Source organism: Sturnira hondurensis, unplaced genomic scaffold (assembly GCF_014824575.4).
Source record: "Sturnira hondurensis isolate 20B ecotype Veracruz unplaced genomic scaffold, ASM1482457v3 Scaffold0009182, whole genome shotgun sequence".
Classification (NCBI taxonomy): domain Eukaryota; kingdom Metazoa; phylum Chordata; class Mammalia; order Chiroptera; family Phyllostomidae; genus Sturnira; species Sturnira hondurensis.
The window spans coordinates 364,746-383,033 of record NW_028081813.1 but is presented as its reverse complement, the minus strand read 5'-3'; the positions used below and the strand labels follow the sequence as shown (position 1 = coordinate 383,033).

At 55.4% G+C, this 18,288-nt stretch overlaps 1 long non-coding RNA gene and 1 pseudogene across 1 annotated transcript; both read right to left on the bottom strand.

Annotated features, from left to right (window-relative positions):
- Nucleotides 1-1,772: 1,772 nt before the first annotated feature.
- LOC118994257 (uncharacterized) lies at nucleotides 1,773-1,996 on the bottom strand (annotated as a pseudogene).
- A 9,869-nt stretch (nucleotides 1,997-11,865) lies between these two features.
- LOC118994245 (uncharacterized) lies at nucleotides 11,866-16,020 on the bottom strand. The gene is made up of 2 exons (XR_005068016.1): nucleotides 14,208-16,020; nucleotides 11,866-13,875 (listed from the first exon to the last, which is right to left on the bottom strand). It is a non-coding gene; the product is annotated as an uncharacterized LOC118994245 (long non-coding RNA).
- Nucleotides 16,021-18,288: the final 2,268 nt, after the last annotated feature.

Below are 18,288 nucleotides of genomic sequence, written 5' to 3'. Positions count from 1 at the left end.
AGACCCAGGCCTCCAGCCAGCGAGGCCACGCCCCGAGGGCCCAGAATGGGAGGTCAGGATGGCAGCAACACCATTCATTGTAATCATGCAGAGGATAGCCAGAGATGGGAGGGGTGGGTGTTGGGGCGCAGCGAGGAGGCCGCAGGTATTGGGCCTGGCCTGACAGCAGCTCGCAGAGGAAGGGAAACCTGGGAGGTGCTGCTGGGGCCGAGTGGGGCCAGGCAGGCACGTCCAGACTGTGGGCTGCGGGCTGAGGACCACAGACAGGGAGGGGTTAGGCGGAGAGGAGGTCGGGGTACCCAGGAGCAAGGTCTCTCTGGATCCCTGCGCAGACCGGCTCCTGGTGAGACAAAAGTGAAGACCAGAGATCTTGGGGACCTGGGGCTGATAAGAAGCTAGGCAGTGGGATGGGAGGAGAAGGGGACTAAGGAGCTGGTGAGGTGTCCTGGAGGGAGCTGCTTCTGGCCGGCTCTGGGGCAGGGGGAGCAGGAGGCTCCAGGAAGCCATTGGGTTTCAGCCTCACAGAGGGAAGTTGCGGATTTGGGGGAAGCTGTGAATCATTCTGTGGGGTTTTGGTGGATTTCCTTTCCACCTTCAGCAGCATCCACTCAGGTCTAGAAACTTCTGAGAGCCAAGTCAGCTGGACCTGAGAAGGGCGGTCTGAGCCAGTCCTAGGGTACTCTCGGAGGCACAAGACGGTCACTCATTCATTGGACAAAATATTTGGAGGGCGGGGCTTGTCAAAGGGGCACTGGAGCCAAAGAAAGAGCTCACAACAGCCAAAGCTGAAATAATTTGAGCAACAGAATAAAGTATCATTGGATTATAACCCAAATGTAAAATAAATATCCACGAGTCTGTTATAAAACAGTGATTGGCTAAATTAATAAATGCGGGGGAAGACAAGTCTTTTTTTTTTTAAAGATGTTATTTATTTTCAGAGGGAAGGGAAGGGAGGGAGAAAGAGGGGGAGGAACGTGGATGTGTGAGAGAGAAACGTCAATCCATCACCACCCCCACATGCCCCCAACCAGGACCAGCCTGCAACCTAGACACGTACCCCCACAGGGAATCCAACCTGTGACCCCTTGATTTGCGGGATGACACCCAACCCACTGAACCACACCAGTCAGGGTCGAGACAACTATTTTGTGCAGAAGAATTCCCAATCATTTGTGTAGATGCTTCATCCTAGATAGAGGAGGGGAGCATAGCTCTCACCCTTCAAGTGTGGGCTGCCACGGGACTTCCTCCCCAAGAGGGCAGTATGTAGAGGGGGCAGCGGGGACTAACTACCGTGGAGACACCTGACAGACACTAATTCATTCAGGTGACTAAGGTCAGCACCGACAGGCACACATCGTGGTGATGTTATGTACCCTTGACATATGATACATGATGCAAATGTGATTTAGCTCCCGGAAGCCCATAGCCCCTGTCTGATCATGAGAACACCATGTGGCAAATTCCAGTGCCAAGCACCTGACCAGGGCTCCTCAGGGCTGCCAAGGTCATCAAAAGCAAGTCTGAGAAACCATCACGGACAGGAGCCCGAGAAGACAAGGGCTAAGTAGGCCGTGGTGTCCAGAACGGGACTGTGGAACAGAAAAAAGAAATTGGGTAAACGAAGGAACTCTGAATAAACTATAGGCTTTAGTTAGTAATAATGTATCAATATTGGTTTATCAATCATAAAAATATACCATTATAATATAGGATGTCAGTAACAGGAAGAACTGTGCTAAGGGGAAATCTATTATCCTTTTTTCTGTAAATCTAAAACTGCTGTAAAAAATCTGTTAAAAATGACAACCTCTTTAACCCCCCATAATCCTTTTTCCATTGTGCTCCTCACCGTTTAGCACACTCTGCATTGAACTTGGTACTGTCCCAGCATATGAGACCCCTAAGGGTTTTGCCTCTTTACTGTTTCAATTAGCAGTAATCACGCCTCGGGTGACCCTCAGTGGCTATGATACTGCCACTGTGCAAAGCCTGCCTCTTCACTTTGCTTCCAGTGCCTAGAATGGTCTGACAAGCAGTAGGTGCTCAATAAATACTTGTCACATGATAGATGTGTAAAGATAGTCCTTGCTCCTTTTTCCAGTTTTTCTCCTCTGCCTAAATGCATTTATTATTTCTTTTAAAAAATAAACACAAGCTTATACTGTTTCACTTATTTGTTATCTTCATTTGAGAGCTCCTGATTATCTGTCCGTGTTATTATTCTTTGACAACAGCATTTTTCAGAAGGTGCTGATGTCTGCAGGCCTAGCCTGCACCAAATGGTTGGGACTTAAGAGGTGAAGGTTCTGTGTCTGTCGGCTCTGCCCACTGCCTGTGGGCAGGAAGGGTGGCACTGTGCCAGGGCCGCCCTCTGACATCAGATCTGTGGGCACTGGATCCTGCCTAGTGGTGAACTGGGTGCGTCAGAACCCAGGGATTAAATAGCTTTTGAAATCCACCAGCTTGTTTGTGACCAGCCGGAGGGCGGGGGCCCATGTCCCGACCTTCTGCCAACTCAGGCAGAGTGGAAAACACCACCCGAGCACCCGGTTTGGGGGGCCACAGCCAGACCCCAGGCTGGTGGTGCTCTGGAGAGCTGAGCTCCTTGCTGGGGGGACAGACTCAGGCCAGGACAGTCAGACCCTCGACCGGGCACCAGGGTGGGTGCTGGGGAACCCAGCCTGCTGGGCGATTTTCCTGGTAGGAAGGGGGCAGCTGGGGCAGGCTTCTGGGGAACCCCATATGTTGGAAGAGGGGACACCGTGGTGTGTGTTGGGGTGGGGGTGGGGGTGAGGTAAGAGGCATCCCTCCTCTGCACCCAGAGGCCATCTGTTTTAAAATCCAGCCACTTGTCATTCCTCCTTCCTGGTAGCAATTCAGAGCCACCCAGACTCTGCTAGACATGTGAGTGCTAAAGATAAAAATACGCAAAGGACACAGGCCTTCTGTGAACCATTTGCTGAATGTGCTTTGGGAGCCCTTCCGAGTCCCTCTCAGCCGCGTGTTCGCGGCACACCCGCCCCGGCCCCACTCACAAGAAGAAGCGGGAATCTGATTGCTCAGACACCACTGAGTGTGTGAGGGCCTGACAGTACGGGCACAGGCCTGTTCTCTGTGGTATGCCTGTGTGTGTTCCAGAGGCCGGCATCTGTACTCACTGGCACACGGGCCCCGGTGTGTATATGCGAGTGGATGTGAGTGTGTGAGTGTGTGTGCGTGTGTGCGCCTCTGCTGGTGTTTTGGTATCTTTTGTGTGCTTACCTTTTTGTGGGTGAGCCCCTGTGGCATTGCCTGGGCACGTGGGTTTGAGTGGCTGTGTGCCTGGACGTGTGCTCTTCTGCAAGGTGAGCCTGCTTAAACGTGAGTGGATCGGGATGAGTGTGCATGAGAGGATGTGCTCGTGTGAGCTGTGGGGCTGCTCGGACAGGTGCACAGGTGTGCATTCTGCATGAATACGCATGGATGTGAGCTTGTGTGTGTGTCCTTGGCATGTGCTCAAGCTCTGGGAAAAGAGATTGGCGTGGGTTGCGTGTGGGTGTGCTGCCACACGCACCTCAGGGGCAGGACGGTTTTTAATCTCTCCCAGATGAGATTGCCCTGCTTTTCTCATACCTCCTTCTATTTAACCCTGTGCCTCCTCAGTTTCCCAAAACTGCCTGGGACGGCCCTGCACCGCCCTGCCCCCAGGTATGTCTCCGGCCCTCCCTGGGGGGTCGGTGTGGAGTCCCTGGGCCTGAGGGAGGCCCTGGCTGGGGAAGGCCCCTGAGCGGTGTATTTTTGGTAAAAGCTGCATTTAGTATTCCTGAGTGGGGAATCTCTGCGTACCCGAGCAAAGTAAAGGCCTGGAGAACCCCAAAGTGAAGAGCCTGATTACATTGGTTCCACCAGAGGTTTCCTGGGATTTGGAGCCTGATCGGAATCGGTCCCGAACCAGTGCACAACTGGAGACACATGCGATGAGCTGTGCCCTCGCCACTCTGTGTGTGCGCACAGCCTCCTTGCCTCTTCTCTGGCCACTGTGCGGACACTTCCAAATGCCCAGTTGGTGGGCACTGTGTGGACACAGCCTGGACCTGTTGGAGGAGTGGGTACCAGGCTTGGGAAACACTTCCTGGGAGCCTTGGCCTTGCCCTCAGGGGCCACCTCCCCTCAAGTGGCTGCGGCCTCTGCCTTCAGAGCTTGGGCCAGCCTGCGGCACCTCCTTCCACCTGGCCCTAAGAGCGGAGGAAGCCAGGGGTGGGTGTAAGGGAGACTCAACCCCCCCGGGAGCCGACCCTCTCGGAGGGGCTTCTCCTCCTCCCTGCCAGGTCAGGAACCCACCCCTTCCTTTGCCCCAAGACTTGGGGCAGTGAGCCACCTAAGCACAGTGGCCAGGTACCTCCAAGCCCTGGTGGGGAGTGAGGGGCAGGGCGGGGGACAGCAGCAGTTGCCTTCCAGCCGGTCCCACTCCAGCCTCCAGAGAGTTAGTGTCAGGGAGATTTCTGGCAACACGGAAAGCAAATATTTGAAATTCTGCAGCTGTCTATACCAGTCACAGTATGGAAGAAGAGTAAAACCCAAAAGCCTCTTTCTCTCCCTGCCAGAGGCAGCCATGTTAACAGTTCGATGTACCCGTCCATTCTCACGGTGACGAATTTTTTTTCCGAGGGGAAGGGAAGGAGAGAGGGAGAAAAATATCAATGCATGGTGGTCTCTGGTGCTTCCCCTGCTGGGAACTGGCCTGCAACCCAGGCTTGTGCCCTGACTGGGAATCAAACCGGGGTTGTTTGGTTCGCAGGCTCACTCTCAATCCACTGAGCTACACCAGCCAGGGCGGGGTGATGGATTTTTAAAAACACATGTAGAACCATACTCTGTGTTCTTCTGTGCCTTGCTTTCTTTAAGATTTAATTTAATTTGATCTGCATCAATACACCTTCGTCTGCCCCATTACTTTTTGTTTTTTTTATCTGCTACACAATATCCCCGAGTGTCAAGTTTCCCCCTCATGTCTTTGACAACTCCGCCCTGGTAGACGTGCTGTTTCCCATTTCTCGCTATCCCAGAAAAATCAGCGGTGCCACAGACACCTTCCCACATATCTGTGGGTGGGGGCACCGGCGGCAAAGATGGGCTCCTGCGCCTGGCACCCAGGAATCAGAGCGTGAGAACGAAGACCAGAGAGGAGGCTGAGGTTGGGGAGGACCCCTGCGGCTGCTTCCACGGCATCCCCTGCGTCCGCGCCGCTCCCTTCCTGCTCCCCGGGGCGTCGTGGGCGGTGGGACCCGGCCTCTCCCGCCTGTGGCCGCCCGAGGGGTGCAAGGCAGCCCCCGCTTCCGAGGAACTTAAAAAAAAAAGGCGCGCGACCCTGGCGCTGCCGTTTTTTATTTCTTGTGCCTGGAGCCCTGAATATAGACTTAATCACCCCCAGTAACCGCGGCCATAATATTTTTGGTTGCATAAGCAAACTAAATTAGAAATTTGGAGCGCGTTCAAGACCTTTGGATGCGAGCGCGGGGGACCAAGGGAGAGACAGATGGGGATTAGGCGAGTTGAGCATCAGGAGAATAATTTCCCCTTTTAATTTGGGTTCCATCGACGAGGAAAACGGCATTAGCGGCCCAGTTACATAAGCGGCTCCCGGCCGCGGCGCAGCGAGGCGATCCGGGCCTCTGCCTTGGCGCCGCCTGCTGGGCCGAGGGCGCCCCGCCCCGCCAGCCGCGCCGGGGTAGGTGGGCGCTGTTGTTGGCTCGCTGAGCCCTCGGAGGGCTCGAGTCGTCGTCGTCGCAGGCCACTTGGCTCAGAACTTGCACTCGGGATTTGAACTCGGTTTGCCTGGAAAGAGGCTCTCGGTCCTTGTCATTGAGCAGAACGGGCGTATTCGGTAGCCCTGTAGGCCTGGGGAGCACTGACACAGCCCGGAGTGGCCATTGAAGGATGGTGCGGCACACCGGAAAAACCGGCGACCACCAGAATGTTTTAGGGGGAGGGGAATGGGCAGGGGAACTACGCAGCGCGCACTCGGGGATATTCGGTGGCTGTGCCGAAAGGGTGGGGTCAAGCCCTCCGTTCAGATGTGAAACCATAACCCGGACACGGAATTAAGTGAAAAGGACAAGATGCAGAACAACATGAAGAGTGTGGCCTCATTTATGTTAAAAATAAAAACAAACCACGGATGCCCAGCCAAGCTCGCTCTCTCTGCATCTGTAATGTGCGCAATAGTAGTGGATGCTTTTAAAGGAGCCACGGGTGATAACTGCCCTGATGGAGACGGTCCCCTTTGGAGGGAGGCAGAGAGTAAAGGAAGGTCAAGGGTAACTCACATCTGCTCTGTACACTCCTGCACTGTTTGAGTTTCTCACACCAGAAGGTACTTGTGTCATTAGGAAACAAACCGCAAAGGCAGGAGGGCTGGGGCAGGCTGGGAGGTGGAGGCCGGACTCCGCCTCTAGTAGCCTGCTTGGAAAGCCAGTTCGGAAGGGGCGTGCCCACAGTTGCACAGGGAGGGTCTTACAGAATTTAGTGTCCCAACACCCTGTTATCTAAATGGGGCACTGAAGCCCAGGACCAGAGAGGCATGGGCCCCAACCTTCCATGCCGGCTGACAGCAGGCAGCCGGGACAGGAGCTGTCAGTGGGTAGCCTGTGGTTCTTTCACCACCAGACCGCTGTGCCTGCCAGTTCTCAGTGACACTGGTGGCATCACAGTGGCCTGGGAGAGGGGAGCAGGAAGGAAAGAGCTAGGTACTTGTGGGGCAGAGTAGGTGGAGGGCAATTTGGCATCCGTTCATCCAACCAACCTGTTGAGGGCTATGGTGGATTTAATGCATGTCTGCAAATTCTTCAGCAATTCTTCCCATTGAAGAGTGGGGCCTCTATCCCCTGCCCTTGAATCTGGGCTGACCTTAAGGACACAGCTGTAACCCGTGGCATGCAGTGGAAGTGACACTGCCCGACTTCCAAGGCTGGATCGGAAAGGGCCAGGAAGCCGCCTTCTGGCTCTGTTTGGGTCCTCGCTGTGGGGGAAGCCAGGCTAGGGAAGAAGTTTGACTACTCTGAAGTGCCCGTGCTGGAGAGGCCAACGTGTAGCACTTGACTCAAAAGACCAGGCAGGCCTGCAGCCAAGCGCCAGCACCCATGGCAGCCATGTCCATGGGCTACTGTGTGCAGCTCAGGCGAGCTGTCAGAGAACTGTAGCTGGTGGCAGACCCCTCCCTGCCCAAGACCTTCGCAAATTCCAGACCCACAAAACCATGAGCAAAATAGAATAGCAAGTTCAAGCCTCTAAATTGTAGGGTGATTTGTTAGGGAGCAACCGTGTCAGAGAAGGGGGTTACTCTAAGCGAGGCATCACACACGGAGGAGTAGAACGCTGAATAAGCACAGTCTCTGCCCCCAATAAACTAACAACTTAATGGCGAAGCTGGACACACAAGCAGATAATTATAATACAATGTGGAAAGCACAACCATGGAGTCATACCCCCATAATGTAGGAGCCGAGCTGGAGTCTGTAATCTGGTCTGGGTGGGGTCTGAAAAGACTTCCTGGAGGAGGTGACATTGAACTGGCTTTGGAAGGTGAGTAAGGGCTGCCCAGGTAAGAGACGAGGTGCGAAGGAAAGGTGGTCCTGGCAGAAGAGTAGTCCCAGGAAGCCGCAGAGCTGAGAAACAGAGTGATGTCATTCGGGGGTCTCCTTCTGAAGCAGGAGACAGAGAGGGAAGGAGATGAGGCTGGGCAGGCGTCAGAGACCCCTGATCATAGAGCCTTGAAGGACAGGAGAGCAACTGGGAGCCACTGAAGGTGGAGGCAGGAGGTGGAGCCTCCAGGGACCGCAGCCAGGAGGATGGGGAAGAGGAGGGGAAGATGGAAGATGGATAGATCAGTGAGGAGGCAGAAACCTAGGAAGGAAAATTGGGGGGGAATCTCAGAACAGGATGGGAGGGCTGAGATGTGAGAAACATTCAGGAAATAAGTGGTCAGGCCTGGGTGCCTGGCTTGGAATGTCAGGATCAGCTCCCAGGGTGGTGGGGAGGTGGTGGTAGCAGCTCAGACAGCCCTGGAGAACGAGTAGGTATGATTTGGCCTTTCTACAGCGTTGAAAGGCAGGTCCATGTGAGGATGTCCAGCAGCTCATTTGATGTTTAATCTAAAACCTGGGGAGGAGGTGTGGTAACCACGCATACTCCGTGGAATGTGTCAGATGAATGAATGAGTGCATGCGCGCACGTGGACCAGGTCATCACTAAGTCCGTGAGGCTAGATGAGGTGGTGAGGGACGTGGTGTGCGCCCTGGAGGCTGGCCCTACTGCTGTGATTGGCTGGGCAGGGGTGGGTGGCAGCCAAGTGTGGTGAAGGCCGGAGGAGCCTTGCTCAAGGTTCCTGGAATGTGCCCCAACAGGTGGGCCACGAGAAAAGGCAAGGAGGGAAGCACCGAAGTCAAGGGAGCCAGCTAGGTTCAGAGCCAAGAAACATTAACATCAGCAAACAGTTTACTCGGTTTCAAAGATGCAGGCGTGGATGTATGGCTTGCACAGAACAGCTTCCCTCCAACCCTCAGAAACCAACTGCCTGGCAGGTCCCGATCTAGGGAACCTGAAGAGGTTGTCTGTGAAATCCAAGGAACCTGTCTGACCCCGGGAACCTTCATCATGACTGCTGGCTCCTCCCATGAACCCCGGTGGCTCTTGGTGTGGGCAGGACCTGCGAGTCCCCGGGGAGCTTTGACAATCCTGATAACCAGGCTGTAACCTGGGGGAGGCCCGGGCACCAGCATTTTAAAAAACTCCTCGGGTAATCCTCACTGGCACCAGCAGCATCCACACCACGGGTGGCTTGTTAGAAATGCAAATCTCAGACTCCGCCCTTGACCAGCTGAATCAGCACCGGGGGGGGGGGGGGCCGGGAACCCAGCAACCTGTGGTTTAACCAACCCTCCGGGCGATTCTCATTCTCGATAAACTTTGGAAGCTCATCACCTCAGACTGAGGAAGTGTGAGGCACAGGTGGTGCCCGTCAGTAATTTGACACATCTGAAAACAACCAGCTTAACAAGACATATTTTCTTTAAAAACAATTTTTGAAAAAAAAAATCTTACTCTCGTTGATTAATCTCCCAGGTTCAGGCAACGCTACAGGCTGGGCGATTCTCCCTTATTCACTCGGAAAGCATCCCCACTCTGACGGAGGAGGCATAGCTAAACAACCCCTTCTTTACAATCTGGGGCCTGAAGCCCTCCTCATTCCCAAGCCCAAGGCTGGCACCTAGTAGGTGCTCACTAAGCGGAAATTTCTTCCCTTCCCTTCCCTTTTTTCCTTTGGAATTTATAGAGCCCTGGCTTACCATACGTCCTCCTGCTGTTTTGATTGGTATCGGAATTAGTTGCATAGCCCAAGTGCCCTGCGTGGGGGTGGCCAGCTGGCCAGGGGTTATGAAATGCTGGGTCTTCCCCAGTTGGGGCTGGTTGAACTTTCTTTAAAACCTCTGCTGTGGCATCCAAAAGGAAGTGTATGGAGTGGGAGGCAAATCACATGGATGATTTTATTACATCTCTGCAAAATGACCTGTTCTATTTCCTTGATTCTGTGACACAAGAGACTTACCAAGGGTTTTGTTGGGGGGAGGTTTGGTGAGCAAAAAAATACAGGCACATTATGGGCATACATTAATTATAAAATGCACTTTATTTTATTTATTTTTTAAGTCCTCACCCCAGGACATTCTTTCATTGCTTTTGAGAAAGAGAGGAAGGAACAGAGAGAAACATCAGTTGGCTGTCTCCCATATGCACCCAGCTCAGGGATCGAAACCAAAACCTAGGTATATGTGATGACATGGGAATCGAACCCACAACCTCTCAGCTATGAGACAACGCTTCCATGCTCCAACCTACTGAGTCACACCAGCCAGGGCAAAATGCATTGTATTTTAGGAATGTGAAAAATGCGTATTTGTCTCAGAGGCAACGAAACTGAATTTTCCTATGAACAATGACTGGAAGGAATCATGAGGAAATACAATAGAGTGTGCTTGTGGGTTACAGGCTGTACTTGGGTCTTTCGGAGTTCTTGCCTTGGGTATGAACATGGGGTTTGTGTAATGATTACAAAACCAAATTTACCAAGGGAAAATAATCCCACTAGCCACAGTAGTCACAAAGTCTCCTGGGGGAGAAGTGATAAGGCATGGCCCCTGGGAAATCTGCTGGAACTCGGCCCTACCTACTAGGACGTGCATTGAGCCCCCCCGCCACCTCCGATAAGCCACTCCGGGCCTCAGCTTCTCCGCTTGCAATGGTAATCATGGCCGGCTCGGCCTGACCTGGTTCATGGCTGGTGAGAGAATGAAACACAGGGGCTGCTGACGGGAAGAGCAGATAGAAATCCTAATCCATTTAGTTTGGGAAGGGGGAGTTTCTGGCCCCCTACCCAGAATCCCCAGCCCACAGCCCTGGTGGACCCTCTCTCTGCAACGCCGGGCACAGCTGACCCCTCCTGCTTCCAGAGAGGCCTCACCTTATTTGCTGGCACAAACCCAATGCCTTACTCTTGCCAAAATCTCAAATTCACCGGTGCCTGAAAATGCAGTCCGCACAGAGAACGCTGGTGTGACCCAGGGGCAGCCAAGGGGCCCGAGATTCTCCCCACTAAGTTCTTCCCCCTTTGTAGGAAACCATTTTCCAGAAGAGGCCTGATAAAATGCAAAGGTGTTATTTTAGGAAGATCAACACTAAGATTTAGAACATATGTTAGAGCCCACAGATCGTCCCGGCCTTCACAGGGCTTTTGAAATGTTTGAACTTCCCACAAAACAGCCGTAATCCTTTTCATTCCTGTGGCTACTCTTCGGGGTGTGGTGGGAATGGACGTGGCAACCTCAGCAGGGGCTGCTGGGGCCCCAGGGCACGGGGAGGGATGGCAGAGAGCCGGGCATGGCCGGCTCCGGCCGTGGGCTTCCTGCTGCAGCCTGCGTTGGAGAATTTAGGGGCCAGAGGAAGTTTCTCACCCAGACTATAAAGGCGATTATTATTTTGACACCTCCAAAGTCAAAGTGGGGAGCGTTTCCAGCCCAGAAAGGGAGAGGAGCCAGCTTGCGCCTTCACCCACGTGTTCAGCAGTGTTTGCTGAGTAACTGCTTTGTGCCAGGTGCCCTCTAGGGGTCCGTGAACCAGTCGTCTCATTTAATTCCCTCCACGGCCCAAGCAAGCAGTATTATTGTCCCCGTTGACAGATGACTAAACTGAGGGGGGGTGGGGCAGGTCACAGCCGTGCTTCTCCTCTTTAAGGAAGCTGTACCTCCATTGCTCCCCTCTATTCCCCCAGGCTGCCCGGGCCAGGGAGGAGGTTGGTGGCCTGTGGTGGGAGTTGCCCACTCATTTACCCTCTGGTGCCTGGGCTGTTTTGCACTCTTGAGTTGGGGTCAAAGTCTCCAAGGGCCCCTTGGCCAGGGCTCTGAGCCCAGTGTCACTCAGCGACAGCGGTGGGGCTAGGGGACTGCATGGGCTTGTCCGGGCATGCCCCGGCGGGAGAAGGGACAGACGAGTGGACTGGACTGGCCGTCCGCCAGGCCCGGAGCCTCTCCATGGGGTGCCTTTTAAGAAGCTCTCAAGAAACACACATATTTATTGGGACTCCTCTGCTTTCAAAACTTGTATCTTGCAGAGGAGAAGGTACTGAAAATACGGTATTTAAAAGTCACCCATGATGCCACCAGCTAGAGAGGACCACAGTTAGGGAGTGCACTTTCTTAGCCTCCCAAAGGGGTGGTAGATAGGAATTACAACTAGATTTTATTCTTTCTATGGGGGCAGGGTTTCCAGGTATCTCATGTTCTTTTTTTATCCCTCTCCATCTTTTTTTGGCTTGTTTAGAGACTTTAAAAAAAAAATCTTTTCTAGTGTGTAGCACAGACTTCAGGAAATACTTGTTCAATGAAAGAATAGCAGGCAGAGTCCAGGAATGGTTGGGGCCAGAGCCCTGGTTGGCTTCAGGCGCACCCAACCCCGGGACTGAGAAGTCCTGTCGCCATGCACTGTCCAGTTCCTGGAGTCCCTGGCATGTGTTCAGCTCATATCCAACGTCACTGGTGTTTGTTGACCTTGACTTTGAATAGGCAGGAGATGCAGGTGCAGAAGTTGAGCTTGAACCCCTGGGACTATCGTGTCCACTGGGGTCTCAGTCTGCTCCTAGAGTTCCAGGCAGAACAGAGCCCCAGATGAAAGGAGCGGCGGGGGGGGGGGGGGGGGGGGGGCTCCCCGCCTTGAGCATGCTCAGAGGTTACAGAGGGGACAGAGCTGAAGGAACCAGTCTTCAAAGACAGCAGGGGGGTGGAGGTCGGCACCAGGAAGCTGTCACCTGGGAGAACAGAGGCTCTGAGACACCAGCAAAGGTCATGGAGTTTCTCTTCCTGGAAGCTTCCAAAGAGGTGGGGGACATCTCTGTGGAGTGGGTCAGCAGCCAGCCCCACCCTGGCAGGGGAAGGGACCAGGGACATCAGGAGCCCTTCAAGAGAGTAAGGAGGCTGGGGCAGGCAGTGCACAGCGGAGGGTAAGCAGGAGGGCAGAGAGGGGGAAGGGCACGGTTTTCCTCATGAGGCAGGGCTCACCCTGCCCGTGGGAGGGCCTGGTGTGTGGGTCCACCTTGGCTCACCCCCCTGAGATCCAGGAACTAATGGGAGGCTTTGGACAGAGCTGGCCCACTGCACAAAGGTGCCTCAGGATTCTTCCTGGAAAACCAGCGGGAGGAGGAAGCTGGTGAAGCCTGGCTGCCGGCCGGTGCCACCGGCCACCGCTAATAGGAGGCCCCAGGGAAGGGCCTCGGACCCTGGGTTTGGATCCTGACTGCCATGTCTACCTGGGTGACTGAGAACAAGCACAGATTTAACCTCGCGGAGTTTCCATATCTTCCACTGTGAAATGGGGATAAAACAACAAACCCAAACAGGTTTCCTCTGCGCACCTTCCCCCCTCGGGGTCGCAAGACAAATTAGGCATAGGGGCCTGACATATCTAGGTGTTCAATAAACCTCATCCCCACCCCACCCCCCGATGGTTCTCAGAATTGACTACACACCTGGAGACGTGGCTAAGCCACAGTTCTTCCTCAGCCCCTTCCAAGCAGGTCTGTGTCGGGCCTAGATTTGCCCTTTTACAAGACCCAGATGTTTCGGAGGTGGCAGAACCCTAACACAGAACTGAAACGGTTAAAGGGTTGTTCCCAGGCAGGGGTGCTGAGCAGGAGGGCAGGGTCTCCTCACCTCCCCAACATCAAGGCCTTAGCCACCAGCTCAGGAGACCTGGCCTGGGCCCCTCCCTCCCCAGAGCACGCCAGGGCCTTGTTGTGAGCTGCTGGTTGCTGGGATGCGGTGTGGGCTTTGGTCTGCCTTCCCCACCCCTTGCCAACCCGCCCAGCAGGCCCCACTGCCTTGGCAACACGTTGCAAAGTCCACACAAAGGGAAACTGCAAGGGGAGGCTGGTCCTGCCTACGCTGGGAAGGAGTTTCCATGGCAATGCTGACATCACTAGGCTGGGGCTCTGCAGAGCCAAGCCCTGAATGGAGGTGCCTGGGTGTTCCCGCTGCAGCCTCAGGAAGAGGGTGACCCAGGGGCTCCGCCTGACGCCCAGGGTGGCCTCCCCCAGTCACAAGCCCCATGCAAATCTGGGTTCAAAACCCAGCCCTGCCCCTGACTCACCAGGTGACTATAAGAAGGCAATGGGGCCTGAGCCTGTCCGCCTATAAAGTAGAGCTAACGATACTTGCCTTGCAGAGGGTGAAACAAAGTCACACATGTAGACAAGTGCATAGTAAATCATAAAGACCTATTCCAATGGTGAGAGGCAGCTTCAGGTTGCTTCCAGGGGACCCCTAGATGTGGGATCCAGGAGAGGAGCTGGGGACCAGGGAGGAGAGGGCACAGTTATCCATCTACTCCCCCCCGGGTGAGGGCAGGGTGAGGTGGTACCATGCGGTGAGGAGGGTCACAGAATGGGGCTACTGTAGGGTCCCGGAAGTGGCTCAGGGGTGCTCTGGTTTCATGCCCTGGGTTTGCTGATGAGGATTCGGGGGCCCAGGGAGCCAGTGTGACTGGCCCAGTCATATCCTGCATTACGATGGAGATGGGATGTTGACAAGGGTCCCCTGTGCCCAGTGTGGAGCTCTGGGGTGGAGCCACCTCTGTCCTTCACACAGTGGGAGTCACTCTAACTGCTGCCGGAAACCAACCTTCAGAAGCACACGGTGGGAGAGGGTATGACCTTCTGAGATCAGTGGAGTTAGGTTGGAGTCCACCCAGGTGTGCTGGGTTGAGGGGGTTGGTGGGGGAGGTGGCTGGGAGAGGCCACACCAGCTTCCTCTTTGCTGCCTCCTTCCTGGAGGCTCTTCTCGGGGGCTGGGTGGCACGTGCAGGTTTCCCCAGCCATTTTCTTTCCCAAGCTCTGGCTAAGGGCCTTGCTCTGGTCTCCAGCAGTGCCTCCAGCCCGCCCCAGGCCTCAGCCATGGCCAAGGGCAATTCTAAGAGGAATCAGGCCTCTCAGAGCTTGCTGCCCACCCAGCACATCTCTCCACCCCTTCAGCTCTTTCCCTCCAGCCTGTTTGTGTTCCCCAACGTCCAAAGGAACTGCTAAGGCCTCTTCTACCCACAGAGGCTCAGCCTACGCTCTGGCCCCCCATTCCGCCAGACTGTGCTCAGCCTTCACCCAGATACTCACACCCAGGCCTCCCTCTAGCCCAGGAGACCTCTTGAGGGCCCTCAGCTCCCTTTGGGGGAGGGCAGACTCCCCCCCTGGGTCACATATCAATCTCTCAGGAGGCTCCTGTGAGTTCTAGACAGCATTTGGACCTCAGTGTGCCGCCCTGGTGTTGGGAAGGCTGCCACCCCTCTTCTGTCTCTCCTCCCCCTCCTGACCCTCCTCCCAGGAGCGGGGTGGGAGGGCCAGGGCCTGCGACTGGGGAGGGGAGGGCTGTGCTCCCCAGCAGCCTTGCTAGGTGCTCAGGAAGAAAAAGAAACTCTCCAGGCCCTGTGCTCCATCCTTGCAGCCCCGGGAGGAGCAGGGGGAGGAGCTTATCTCATACAAGCCCTGGCCACTCCCAGGGTCCCCACAGACACTTCAGCCTCGGTGGCCTTGACCTGACTTGTGTTCACCAGGCTATAGCCTTCTGCTCTGTTGAAATGCAACCCACCACTGTCTGTCTGCAAACCGGTTCTGTAAGAGGGCTGCAGTCCCATGCCCCGGGGGGTGGAGTCGCCCACCAGGGTGCCCTTGACGAGGCAGGCCTGTGGGAACAGGAAGTCTGGAACGCATGGGGAGAAGGGATGGCCCTTCTGAGGCAGAAGTCAAAGGCCCCCTGGAGCGGAACTGGTGCCCGCCTGAAACGTGCTCTCCCTCGCAGAAGAGCACCCCAGTTTCTTCTGCAGTGGCCTGCCCCTGTCCAAGGGTAGTGGTGGGACTTGGGACTCCGGGACAGCTGTCCCAATCAGCCGTCCCTCGGGGAGGAAGGAATTGGTCAAAGGTTGGGAGCACCTGGCAGGAGGATCTCTCCTTCCTCAGGAGGTGACAGGCTTTCCTCTGGCCTCCTCCCTACAGGAGGGCGGGCCCCAGTGTTGGGGCCTGAGGCCTAGTGTCCCTTTCCCAGAACACACTGGGGCAGAGCAGAGCTCACTGGCCACCTACGCCGTCTTAGGGAGGCTCCCAGAGCTGACCGAAGGATCATCCCAGCTGGCCCAGGCCTTTTAACACTCTGGGGGCTCAATTGTTAACTCCGGCCTGAGCATGCTCAACTCAACCAGGCACCGGTTTACACGCTGGTTCTGCAGGAAAAGCAGTCAGCCTCGGGGTGAGGAGTGCCCCAGCTGCGTCCTGCGGCGGGCTGCTGTCCTTGGCCCTCTCTCCCCGTGACCCTGGCTCCCGCCGCCCACTGACTGTGCGAATTCCTCCTTAGAGCACCTCTGGCCCAGGCCCAGGCGCAGCGTCCAGTGGCCCCGGTGGAGGAGCGGGGGCCAGCTGCTGAGGGTGAGGACACCATGCTCTCCCCTGAGGGGTCCTGGGTCCTCCCTCTCCAAGACAAACCCCTGTGGGTCCTCAGCCCTCAGCAGCCCTGCGCTCAGCCCAGAAGCCCGGCCTCCTGGGCTCCTCTCCCAGGACATCTGAGCAGGTCTGTCGCAAGCTCGGCAGCCACAGACGAGCCTGTGCCTGGGCTGGCGTCCACAGGCCTGGCCTCCCTCAGGCTGACCTGCGACACATTCAACGAGGGCCTAATCTCGCTGACTCAGTTGCTGTCTGTGAAACCGGCCCTGCTTACAAAGAAGGCTGCCGAGGGGGCAGATGAGAGCCCAGGTGCCCAGCTCTGTCACAGGGCAAAGTGCTGAACAAAGGGAGGACGGGGGGGGGGGGCNAGGAAAAGAGGGGGGGGGGGGGGGGGGGGGGGGGGCGCCCACCCCCATCACACAATTGAGGGGATCGAAGGCTGACAAGGACATCTGACTCAGCTGCAAATACCAGCAATTGGGAGGCGGAGCCTCCCCCGTGCCCCGTGCCCCGCAGCGGGGCTGCCTCTGCCTGTCTGGCTCAGTCCCATGGAGCCAGGTCTGCGTTGGGCCAGGAAAGCCAGTGACTCACAGTGAGGTCACACTCCTCTCGGCCTCCGTGGCTTGTCCTGTAAAATGGGTGCAGAGGTTCTCGGTTAAGCAACATCCCAATGAAAGGCCCTTGATGGCTGTGAAACTGTTAGTACCATCTCTACCCCCTTCGCTCTTACTCATCCGCCTGGAAGATGTCGGAAAGGGAGAGATGCAGGAAAAGAAAAAGACAGAATAAAGGAAAGAGGCTTCCCTCGCAGCCCTGCACCCCAAGCCAGCTGAGTCTCACACTGCTTGCTGGTCATCGGAGCTGGTGGCCCCTTCCCTGTCACTTTTCACACACGGCCAAAGGCGAGTTACCAGTTAACCCGCCCATGGGAAAGGGGCACAAACTCCACAAATGGCAAACCAGCAGGGCCTGTTGCTGGGATGAAATGGCCCCACTGCACCTGGTCCAGGGCTGCCCTTCCACAGCCCTCCACCTGCTGCCATGCCCAGCCCAGCACAGTGACCTTGGCAAGCCCTCTAACCTTTCTGAGCTTTGGGGGTCATGGGTGGACGTGGGGGGAGGGGCCACTGGGAGAAGCCAGAGGTGGGGGCTTCAGGGGGAAACACGCAGACATTCTAAGGGGCGAGTAAGCAGTGTCCCCCAGGCTTGGCCAGACAATTCAGAGCCCCCCCCCCGACAGGGCACTGGAGAGGCGGGCTGGGATGGGAGCTCCAGTAATAACAGAAGAGAGGGGGGATCCCCAAAGTCTATAGCCTGGGGGGACATGGAACCAGGAAGGGGGCAGTTCCCAGTCTCCTTCCTCTGCCCTCCCCCAGCCAGCATCAAGGTCACGTCTCCCCTTTGGATTCCTCCCCTCGGGGCTCCCATATCTGATACCCCATGGGTCCAACTGATGCTACTGAAGGCTTATCGGGTACCTGTCTGGCCCTGCGCCTTCTCCCCAGGACCCACCGCCCCTGGTCAGGTCAACAGGAAGAGTCTTCCGGATTATGGGGCAGCTGGGGGAGGGTGGAGAGAGGAGCTTACATTTTATTTTACTCCACCACCACCCCACCGCAATTCTATGCCTGAAGTGACATCAGATTATATACTTTTAGCCTTCTTAAAGTTTTAAATAAATTGAAGTTATAGAATAGCCCAAACAGCCCTGGCTAGTGTGGCTCAGTTGGCTGGGTGTCAGTCACCCTGCAAACGAAAAGGTCACCAGTTCAACTCGCTCCCAGGACACAAGCCTGGGTTTCGGGGTTCGTCCCTGGTTGGGGCACAACTACTGATGTGTCTCTCCCTCTCTTTCTTCCTCCCTCCCCCTTTCTCTGAAAAAATAAATAAATAAAGTTTAAAAAATAGCTCAAACATACAGAGAAGCACAGAGTAACATCTCAGGTAGCTGCATGCCCACCACTAAGCTTGCACAAATGTTAGCCTTTTGCTATATTTTCTTTAGGTCTCCTTTGGTCAAAACGTTAAATGTCAGCAAGAACCAAACTTCCATACCTAACCTGTCTCCTTCCTCCCCTTTCAGAGGAGGCTACTAACTGGAAGTCACTGTTTTATCACGTGTATTTTTATACTCTTATATATATAGGGATCCATAAGCAACCTGCAGTGCAGTTTTGCGTGTTTATACAATGTGTGAATACGTGGGCTGGGGACCGACGCCAGGTGCAGGGTTTTCCACCCGGGTTCTCCGGGGCTTCCAGGGAGAGGGAGGGAGGGGG